The 11,829-nt window shown below is 32.4% G+C and overlaps 1 long non-coding RNA gene across 1 annotated transcript; it reads right to left on the bottom strand.

Moving 5' to 3' along the window:
• Window positions 1-1,434: 1,434 nt before the first annotated feature.
• Window positions 1,435-10,615, bottom strand: LOC134686984 (uncharacterized). The gene is made up of 3 exons (XR_010101715.1): window positions 10,542-10,615; window positions 4,518-4,733; window positions 1,435-2,438 (listed from the first exon to the last, which is right to left on the bottom strand). It is a non-coding gene; the product is annotated as an uncharacterized LOC134686984 (long non-coding RNA).
• Window positions 10,616-11,829: the final 1,214 nt, after the last annotated feature.

The following is an 11,829-nucleotide window of genomic DNA, read 5'->3' as shown; positions in this document are numbered from 1 at the left end:
TTTAATCAGGGTAAAAAAAGAAAAATTCAAAATGGTTTGAATAGAAAACTTGGAGATGTTTTTTTTTCATCTAGAGTTTCTCTGTTACTACTTTGCAGTTTTTGAAGTTTAAATTTCATCATGTCCACTTATGCAGTTCTAATTTAAGTCTGTTCAATCAAAATTTTCAACACAATTTATTCAATTTATAAAAATAACACTTTGGGGATTGAACTTAAGGATGATTTGTATAAATTTGATCAGCACGATTGAGATACCTTACATTCTTTTAATCATTTCAATTAAAAATAGAGTTAGAAAAGGAGTACTTCAATCACCATATTTTGACAAATATTCAGAACATAAGTGAAATTTCTCAACATACTATAATACACCAGCAGAGCAGTGTGCCAATACAACACCAATACACAACTTACTTCCCCTCACCCAGACCATCCATTCAAGTCCCTGGACTTCCCCCTCTCTCTCTGTCATCTTCTATCAAGCCCAAATTTTGTGAGCTGCGGTTTTCTCCCCCTTCTCAATCAAACCTACCTCGATATCAGTCCCTGGCTTTCCCCAACACCTCCCTACATTCCCCAAGTCCCAGGATAAGAAGAGATCTGCTGTATTGTAGGACAAGGGGACAAAGAAAGAATAAATGAAAGATATAACATCAGCAAGCCAGCATAGCTTTACATGTTATGTTGTCAATGTAGTGCTAATGGTTGTGTATGGTTGCTGTGATTGCATGCTGAGTGTGTCAGGTTAAATAATGTTATACTGACTTGCCATTGTTAATCTCTATATTTTTGTAAAACTTTTTAGAATGAGCAAGTGTTGTATTCATGTTGTATTCACATTATAATATGGAATTCAATTTACATTCAGTAATTAATAGGCCAAACATAATTGCCTAATATGAAAAAGAAATTGTTCCTTCAACCAGCCAAAATATAAAATCTAAATTCTAAAATATAATTGTTGGGTGAAGTAGAATTTTTAATTGACAATAGGTAAGGGGATCTTCGACAATTAATGGTACATTGTACTTAATATTTACAGTATGCATTTTTTTTAAAGTATTTGAAGACTTTTTGCTACTTTTGAACTACTCTTATTTCAAACACAAAAAATTAGGAACATTAAAAAAAAAAATGAAAATTGTTTTCATTTCTGTTTTTTATCTAAACTGAAATGGCTATAAATTTGTTTGCTGTCTTTATATTTTAATTGACAGGAGAGGAAGAATAAATAATCCTTTAAATCAATTAACATTTCTAATAATTTGTCTTAATGTTAAAACTATATATATGCTTATTTTAAGAATCACAAGTTTAAATTTTGGACTGCATAGTTTACCATCCACAGAAAGATATTTTAAAACCACTTTTTTTTTTTAAATTGTAAAAGGGGGATAAACCTTTGAAGAAATGTTGGGTTATTTTAAGCTTTGAAAAAAAAATGTACATGCAGTTAAATTGAATCTTTTAAAGTGTTCAGTTAGTTAGTAATAGTTTAGAATAGGAATGAGTGGCCATTGATATCTTTATATTATTATTTTAAGCGAAAGTGGAGAGAATATTTTATTTTTTTATTCTAATCATTAATTTTTCTTATTTGTTGAGAACTAATGATAAATAAATATTTTTAACTGAAGCAGGTTTAAAAAGTCATTTAACAGGTAATGGATTTAAGATACAATTGACCTTTAACCTGTGCTTGCTCTAATGAAGAGTAATGTGGCATTCTGAAATAAGGCCCATCTAATCTTTGACCCTGCATATAAGTATTTTTATAATCATTCTACAAAAGATGCAACATTGACCTTGACTTTTGACTTTGACCTGGAAAATCCAATTTGACCATATTAAGCATAAGTTTTATCATTCATTTTTATGTTGACCTTTACCTTAATCGACCTTAAAACTACAATCCTTAATCTGTTCAAACAAGTTAATAGACCACTTTTGAGTTTGTCCATCACTGTAAAAAAACTCATCAATTATGCGTGCCTCTATGACGTCATATACCAGATAGAGGGGATTGCCTGTATCCCTGCACTAATAAATTACATCAAGCGTCTTAGCAACCATCATTGTGCAGGATAAACTAGAAATAATATTTGTTCAGTAGGTAAATGATCACTATTCCCTTATGACAGCAGTGCTGATTGTCAATTATAAGAATTCAATTTGCCAAATAATTCGTGCAAAATAGCATCATTGTTTTCCAACCGATTGTTCCAACATTGGAAAAGAAGTGAGGATGCCCCTAAACGCACGAAATATGTTGTCTATTGGACTTTAAAAAGATGATTGTAAAATATAATATAACTTACCATGGAGAAACTTTCTTTGAAGTCTTTATTTACCTTCAGCTACATGTAGTACTACCACATAATTTTCTGTGCTATTTTGATATTTACTGTGTATTCTCTTTGAATTTACTAGTTGAGCCTGAAAAACATTTAAAAAACATTAGAGGATATAATTTTGATCAATCAAACTAGGTTAAGATGTGATATGTCTTTAAAATATCCCAAAACTTTACTTTTGCACTTTAAACTTAGTCTTTGTATGAGCATCATATATATTCTTGTCACTGTATGAGCATCATATATACATCCTTGACAAGAATATATATGATGCTCATACAAAGACTCCGAGGAAAACAATTGTAAATAGATCTAAATGAAACAATCGTATCTGCAATTTAAATGCAGATCATCCAACTAATGCAAAAATTCATGAGAAAGTCTGAATATAAAAACTAGAGGCTCTAAAGAGCCTGTGTCGCTCACCTTGGTCTATGTGCATATTAAACAAAGGACACAAATGGATTCATGACAAAATTGTATTTTGGTGATGGTGATGTGTTTGAAGTTCTTACTTTACTGAACGTTCTTGCTTCTTACAATTATATCTATAATGAACCTTGCCCATTAGTAACAGAGAAAAATATTTGGTAAAAATTTACATAAATTTACCGAATTAATGAAAATTGTTAAAAATTGCCTATAAAGGGCAATAACTCCTTAAGGGGTCAATTGACCATTTAGGTCATGTTGACTTATTTGTAGATCTTACTTTGCTGAACATTATTGCTGTTTACAGTTTATCTCTATCTATAATAGTATTCAAGATAATAACCAAAAACGGCAAAATTTCTTTAAAAATTACCAATTGGACGGCAGCAAGCCAACAACCGATTGTCCAATTCATCTGAAAATTTCAGGGCAGATAGATATTGACCTGATAAACATTTTTATCCCATGTCAAATTTCCTCAAAATGCTTTGGTTTTTGAGTTATAAGCCAAAAACTGCATTTTACCCCTATGTTCTATTTTTAGCCGTGGCGGCCATCTTGGTTGGTTGACCGGGTCACGCCACACATTTTTTAAACTAGATACCCCAAAGATGATTGTGGCCAAGTTTGGATTAATTTGGCTCAGTAGTTTCAGAGGAGAAGATTTTTGTAAAAGATTACTTAGATTTATGAAAAATGGTTAAAAATTGACTATAAAGGGCAATAACTCCTAAAGGGGTCAACTGACCATTTCGGTCATGTTGACTTATTTGTAAATCTAACTTTGCTGAACATTATTACTGTTTACAGTTTATCTCTATCTATAATAATATTCAAGATAATAACCAAAAACAGCAAAATTTCCTCAAAATGACCAATTCAGGGGCAGCAACCCAACAACAGGTTAACCGATTCATCTGAAAATTTCAGGGCAGATAGATCTTGACCTGATAAACATTTTTACCCCATGTCAGATTTCCTCTAAATGCTTTGGTTTTTGAGTTATAAGCCAAAAACTGCATTTTACCCCTATGTTCTATTTTTAGCCGTGGCGGCCATCTTGGTTGGATGACCGGGTCACGCCACACATTTTTTAAACTAGATACCCTAATGATGATTGTAGCCAAGTTTGGTTTGATTTGGCCCAGTAGTTTCAGAGGAGAAGATTTTTGTAAAAGCTAACGCCGGACGCCGGACGCCAATTGATGAGAAAAGCTCACTTGGCCCTTTAGGCCAGGTGAGCTAAAAAGTGAATAATTTAATAGTTGTGAACTATCATTACAAATGTACTTTAATACATATCCCCCCCCCCCAACCCCATCTTTACCCTTCAAAAGAACTATCCCAGAAGTTGTTGATTGAATATAATCTGCATATTTCCAAAATATCCATGTGAGTTTATGAAGACATGTGCTAATTTTCTAATTTACTATGGGATTTGCTCACTGTTGAAGTCGGTTTGCTGACCTATTGATGTTACTTTTTGTGTCATTTGATCTCTTGTTGAGAATTGTCTCAATAGCACATTTTTTTTATATACACAACCTCTAGCAATAAAATAAAGAATAAATTTCTTCAAAGAAGTAAATTTTCTTTTTTTTCTTTTCAAGAATAAAATATGCCTCCATGAAGAAAATGATTACAGAAGAAACAGTTATCTGAAAATGTTAAGAAATAAATGAAATATTTTCTTCATAATAATAATATCAATGTTACATCCTGTTTTTACCATTTTTCTAGAAGTATATGAAGTCCCAGGATATAAGTCTCAAAAGTTCTTCAAACATGATGCATCAAATCATCTACCATCCATACAGCTTGTAAGTTGCCTCTCTAAAAAGCAATACCCTAGCTACGATATCCATACAGCGTGTCAGGAGTCTTTCAAAACAGCAGTGCATCAGCTAGCAGTTTTTACATATTAGTTCTTTCAGTGGTTGATCTACTAATAGAAATGATTTAAAATATAATGCATACATAGAATAAAGGGCTGTGTTTTAGCGCATGATACGCCCGTTGCTCTAAAAGACGGGTGTATAAGTTATTGTCACAAAATTGGAAAATCCCCCCTTTTTTAAGCATAAAAATTCATACACGTAAATGTAAAATCTGCAATTTATAAAAATTGAAAGGGAGCTCACATCAATAAATATAAACAATTCACCATAGTTTCATGGACATTGGTGAAAGCCTTTTTGAGTTATAGTCCGAAGTGTTGAAAATCCCCCCTTTTTTATGAATAAAGCCCCATAAATCCAAAACTTAAAATCTGAAATTAAAAAAAAACAAAAGGGAGCTTACGTCAATAGATATAAACAATTCACTCAAGTTTCATGGAAATTGGTGGAAGTGTTTTTGAGTTATTGTCCGAAGTGTGGACGACAGACAGACAGAAGGACAGACTTTTTTATGAATAAAGCCCCATAAATCCAAAACTTAAAATCTGAAATTAAAAATAAACGAAAGGGAGCTTACGTCAAAAGATATAAACAATTCACCTAAGTTTCATGGAAATTGGTGAAAGTGTTTTTAAGTTATTGTCCGAAGTGTGGACGACGGACGGACAACTGTATACCATAATACATCCCGTCTAAAAGACGACGGGTGTATAAAAACTACAGTCAAATCTACAATATTAAAATAACAGGGTCCCATTTGTTTGCCGACACAGGGTAAAAACGACAAATCAAAGAATTCAACTTTAAATATAACTAATATGGCATAATGATGTTGATTTAAAGTTACACCATAACCGGCCCTTTTGTTTTCCATATAATTGATAATACCAATAATTTACAAGTTCGAGTCAAATCTGATACGGAAACCAATAGTATTTGTCACCTGCTACCTATTACTTATATGTATGTTCCATATCTGTAAAGCGCACCTGAACGTTGGATGTATTTTGGATTTGCTATCTAAACGGGTCATTATCACACCTAAACTTTGTCTCTATACAGGGTTGACACTACTAAATTCAATCATTGTCACAATGTATCTGGTTGTAGTATTCAATCAGTTTGACTTTATAAGATAAACCAGTGTCGCCTTCTTTTACTGTTAATTGTTACGGCTAAACAAAAATTAGGGAAAAAATCAATCAAATATTCCTCTCAATACTATCTTTTGATTGTAAGAAGCTTCCGTCCAAGTTGTCCAAGTTTGGTAAAAATCCCGGATAGTTATGAATTTAATAAATGTTTGAAAAAAATTAACTGCAGACTGTATGTAATATTAACCGGAAGAAAAACTAAGTCCATTTATAAGTAAAATATGGATAAACAGGTGCAAAACTTAACAAAATTTCCTTATATATGCTAGCTAGCTTTCGATTATAAACAAGCTTCTGTCCAAGTTTGGTACAAATCCAGGATAGTATAAAAAAGTTATTAAAACTTTTTATGAAAACTTTAACCACAGACTGAATGTATGGTATCCTGGCAGAAAAACTAGTTCCATTTATAAATAAAATACAGAAAAAAATGGGTTTTTTTTTTTCCACAAAATTTACTTCTGGATACTATCTAATGATCATAAACAAGCTTCTGTCCAAGGCCGTGTTCACACCAAACGCCGTGTACAGTAAACATGTTTACATTTGGTTTAATGAACTGTACACTAGTTTCACATAAGATTTGTCCACATCTATACACCTTGTTTAGTTACCTGTACATAAGATTTGTTCACACTTGTAAACTATATGTCATTTAAATGTTCATTACGTAGAAACCGAATTCAAACTTTCAAACAATTTTTCTAGCAGTAAGGGAACGACCATTTGACTTTTAAAAAAAAGGGGGATGGATTTTTCCACAATTTGATTAAAAACAAATGGGTCATACAGATGATTAGAATGAAAAAATATTCTGAATCCAAAGTTTCCCCATACATTATAGTGTTAAATATTGAATTGCTATCATCGAAATGAATATTAACTTTCGCGCGAGAAAAAATTCAGACTCAGACCCCCCCCCCCCCCCCCCCTTTGTTTTTAAAGTAGAGTGGTTGTTCCTTTAAGAAAGTCATTCTGGATGATTTGCAGTAGTTTAAAGATGTCTCGACTACGCATTAAAAAAAAGGCTGCATCAGCTTGCTTATAGACAGAGAAAAAGAATTGCGATTTAAAGGATCAGTACATTTCTATCTTTTCTGTTTGTTTCAAATGATATTTTTTCTACAAGTTTTTCTTTGGCAAAAGAAGAGGGTGATATTTTTTTTTTTTATTTCTAATTGTATTTTAACGGATCTGAGATTCTACACAAACAAACAAGTAACCTCACCCTTTTTCAGTAATGCATTAATGAGTGAATCGTTGTTTGAAAAAATACCAGTGGCAAATATTTCTGTCAAGTGTGTACGTCCAGTCGATATGGGAAGACCTTTTCTAATAAATTATGTGTTCGGCAAAGATGATGGATGAGTCTTGATAAGGGGCTAATAAGGCTACGTAAAGTGTTTTATAACAAATAAATATATCAAGTTTAGACAAATATTTCTGTAAAGAACTTTATTAATAAGTGTTATAAGTATCAATTTTATATAAAAATCGTTTCTTTTTTTACGTATAAATGGAAAAATTACAGTTCGGAATGCCTAGTTTTGTGTACACTGAACCTACACAAGGCCTACATCGACTATCTACTGCATGTAGGCAAAACATGATTTAAACTACATGTAAACATTGAGTTTTATCAATGGGAACGTAATTATGTTTAGTTTATGTGTGAGTTACACTAACATAACACCGAGTTTAGGTCAATGTGAACACGGCCCAAGTTTGGTACAAATCAAGAATAGTTTAAGAAAATTATTAAAAATTCAAAAACTTTAACCACAAAGTGAATATTTGTGGATGCCGCTGAAGACGGAATGTAGAATCGCTATGTCTTGCTTTTAGACTAAAATCAAAGGCTCGACAAAAATCCAGACTTATAATAAGGGGTGGTACAATTTCCAGTTTGTTAGCAGATATGAAAAAACAGTGATTTAAAGAATTCAACTTTGTAAATAACTTGTATAGGACAATGATGTTGATTGAATATAAAAGCACTCCAAGCCCTTTTGTTTTCCAAATAATCAATAAGTTACAGGGCAAAAGGTTCAAAGAAAGATTTTGAAAGCAGAGAAAACCTTGCCTCTTTTAATATAATCCACATTGCTTTATTATATGACAATACCAATACATGTCTTACTGAACAGCTGCGCCATGAGCGCATGATAAGCCCTTCTTCTTGTGTGAGAAGTTTTATGCAATAATCATATTAAATGAGGGCCCTCATGGGGTTTTTGATTATGTGATTACTTGGCCGTTTTTTTAATGATTATTTGATTATTAAGCCAAATATTTCATGATTATTTGATTACCTAGGACTGTATTTTTAGTTTATGATTATTTGATCACTAAAGATAAGCAAATATTTAATGATTATGTGATTATATTGGCAAAAAAATGGTGATTATGTGATTACTAGGACCCCCCCATGAGGGGCCTCTTAAATAGTTTCTAAGAAATGGAGCCACATGTGAAAAAAACTAATTTCTACAAAAAACTCAATAACTCTAAAATAAAACTGTGAATCATCACCAAAAAATATACAGATCTTCAGATTTATATAATTAAGAAGTGTGTATAGGTTGCATTTCTGTAAATATTGACAATGCAATTTCCAATAGGAACTCCTTTTACGGCTAAAACTGTACCACTTTTACTATGAAGTTTTGAAAAAAATCTTATCCTACAATTGAAAGTTTATTTGCACTACAATTTTTTTATAGGGCTGTGCGGCATATTTTTCAATGTTTATATGCCCTGAACTTCTCCTAGTTTTAACTAACACTTATTTTCTTAACTACCCCTACCTCAAATGAAAGGTTACCACAGATTTAAATGTAAACAATATGCACATGTTTATTTACTGGTTACATTCCCAAGTTATGTGGTTGTGAGATGGAACACAAGAGAGTATACACAGTGTGAGATAGGAGCATGATTTTGCAACTTGCAACCGATGTTATGACTCTTATTGAGTCCTCCGAAAGTTTCAATTTTGTCAAAGCCTGCAGTATCTCTTGAGAAACTGTGTACAACAATTCTTTTGTTGAAACATTTGTACTATTGACCATGATTGACTTTTGATAATGAAAGTCAAGTATTAACAAAAAGATTCATTCACCAATGAAGTTGTACTCATGATCACATGACTGCAGACAGTAATGATGTCCATTGACAGGTGATGTCAGGTAAATTTTCCAATCAAGAATTGACAAGATAACAATAGAAGAAACTGAAAATACAATTATTGATTAAATGCAATATGTTATGTTACTATACTAAACTAGGAATGTTTGACAAGTTTTCATACCATAATATGTTTTTGAGAAAACAATGCTCCATTTTGGTAGAATAATTTGTTTTGAAAAACAAAGAATTATACACCAATTGGTCTATACCATTATATGTCAATTGGTGGATTATACGTCAATTGAGGTATAATCCACCAATTGGTGGTTATTCCTGACCTGTTGAAGTATACAATTTTGATAGAACTGAAATAAATCGTAGGTAAGTTTTGTAAGATTGGTAATCATGCTTATCCTGATAAACTGACTGTTTTACTTACTTTGAATGTTAAAAAGATGGAATGGTCTCGTGTGATACTTGAAAAAGTTGAAGACAACCCATGCTTTGCAAATTTTAGGGGGGGGGGGGGGGGGGGGGGGGGCACGCCCGCCACGCCCCCGCCAAAATCCGCCCCTGGTTAATGGTTAAAACAAATAAAATAAGTGAAACTGTGAGCTACTGCTCACTGATGATACCCCCGCCGCAAGTGGATAATATTAATAGTGTAAAAATATGCAAGTGTTCGGTAAACAGGAAGTTGTCCAGTGATGAATCTGAAAACCCATCACACAGTATAGCTGACTTATATAAATCCTGAAACCAAATTTCAGAAATCCTTGTATTGTAGTTTCGGAGAAAAATGTGACGAAAATTTTCAACTTGGCTATCATGTGTAAAATCATACAAGTGTTCAGTAAACAGGAAGTCGATGAATGATGAATCTGAAAAGGCATCACACGGTATGGCTGACATATATAAATGTTGATACCAAATTACAGAAAGGGTGGATATGTAGTTCCTGAGAAAAATGTGACGAAAGTTTCATGGGACGGACTGACTGACGGACTGACAGACAGAGGTAAAACAGTATACCCCCCTTTTTTGAAGGCGGGGGTTTAAATATGGACCAAATCAAGTACACCTTTTAGGGAGCGCTTGACTTTAGTGACTCCGCATGAGGTATTTTGGAATTTACAGGTTGGTTAGATTTTTGTGTAAAAAATAAGCACTTAGCACATCATAAAAAAGCAAGTGAGTAATCTATGTTTAAAATTTTATAACAAAAATCTCTGTATTAAAGACTTGTGGATATTTTTTCTATAAAAATCCTGGTATAATTTTTCCATAAAGTACTCATTTTCTATTAAATGAAATGAATCAGTGAATCATTAATAATGCTTTGCATCAAGTTTCCCCTTGGTGTATGTACAAAATGGCCTATTTCTATTATTCGTTATATCTGTAGCTTTGATACAATTGAAGTTTGAAAAATTCGTTCAAAAATGGCTACAGAAGAGGTAATAAACCTCGCTAACAAAAAGTGGATTTTTTTTATGCATTATATTTTCCATATACTTTGATATTTCGTTGGAAAGCTCTTCATGGAGATATAGAATTATACTTATAAAATACCTAAATTTGCCACTGGTATTTGTGTCCACAGCTCAACTCTTTAAATTTGTTTAGCACACCTTGCCTTAGGGTGCCGCGTTTTGTTATATATGAGTAGATCACATGACCAGAGAACAGAGGTCCGGACTTAATTATTTACTTCGCTATAAATTGAAGATTTTTATTTCCCTGGTTGATTTGAATAAGAAAAAAAAGAAAAGAAAATATAGTTACAATGTATAATCAATGTGTATAAACTATTAATCATTAAAAAAACACAAACGATTTCTCCAATCGCCAATGACCTTGAACTGTGTTGGCTATTTTGTGGATTTGTCCGAATCAGTAATGAGGGGGGCAAGGGGGGGTCCCAATAACAGCAAAACAGAAAATTGATTTGGCTTATAACAGATAACAAGGAATTTAAATAGACAATAACAGATAACAGTGAATGAAATATTAAAATAAGTCGGGTCCTTGACAAATCCAGTTTTTTTCTTATTACGGGTACAAGTGTGGACACAGCTGAGTGTGGATAGTATGTTTGGATGTTTGACAGTGTCTTATGACAAAAAGAGTTCTATGTTTTTCCTATATGGTGTTAATAACTGTGTTGCACGGTGACAACCGATCTGAGCATTAGGAGTGTTATTTATTTGATATTTTTTTTATGTTCAATACAGACATGGGGAGACAGTAATTACATTAGTTACCAAATGATTATGATAGAATTTGTTCTACATCTTTGGTTTTGGATACATTTTGTAGCTGGAAGAGCAACACATAATAGGTTAATTTTTTTCACGTGTTTTTTTCTAAATGGGAGATGATATCTAGATTTGAGAACATCATGATATAATTAAGGAGCCTGTGACTCAGTGGTTGTCGTTTATTTATGTGTTACATATTATTCCTTTGTTTATTTTTATAAAATAAATAAGGCCATTAATTTTCTCGCTTGAATTGTTTTATATTGTCATTTCGGGGCCTTTTATAGCTGATAAGCCAGTATTGGCTTTGCTCATTGTTTATGGCTGTACAGTGACAAGTAGTTGTAAATTTCTGTGTCGATTTGGTCTCTTGTGGAGAATTGTATCATTGACAATCATACCACATCTTTTTTATACGTATTTGCTTACTATTGGTATGGTTCTATTTATATTACTTTGTGGTGGATCGTCAGTATAATTAGTATTTTTTTTGTTAAAATGTCGAATTTGTTCCTCAGATTAGAATAAATTTATTTTATGACAATGGCTTATGTCTGACATGATTATTGGGGCTAAATGGGTTAGGAAGTAAACCTCTG

This window comes from Mytilus trossulus, chromosome 10 (genome assembly GCF_036588685.1).
Source record: "Mytilus trossulus isolate FHL-02 chromosome 10, PNRI_Mtr1.1.1.hap1, whole genome shotgun sequence".
NCBI lineage: Eukaryota > Metazoa > Mollusca > Bivalvia > Mytilida > Mytilidae > Mytilus > Mytilus trossulus.
The sequence above is the reverse complement of the archived record's forward strand: the minus strand, read 5'-3'. Positions and strand labels throughout refer to the sequence as shown.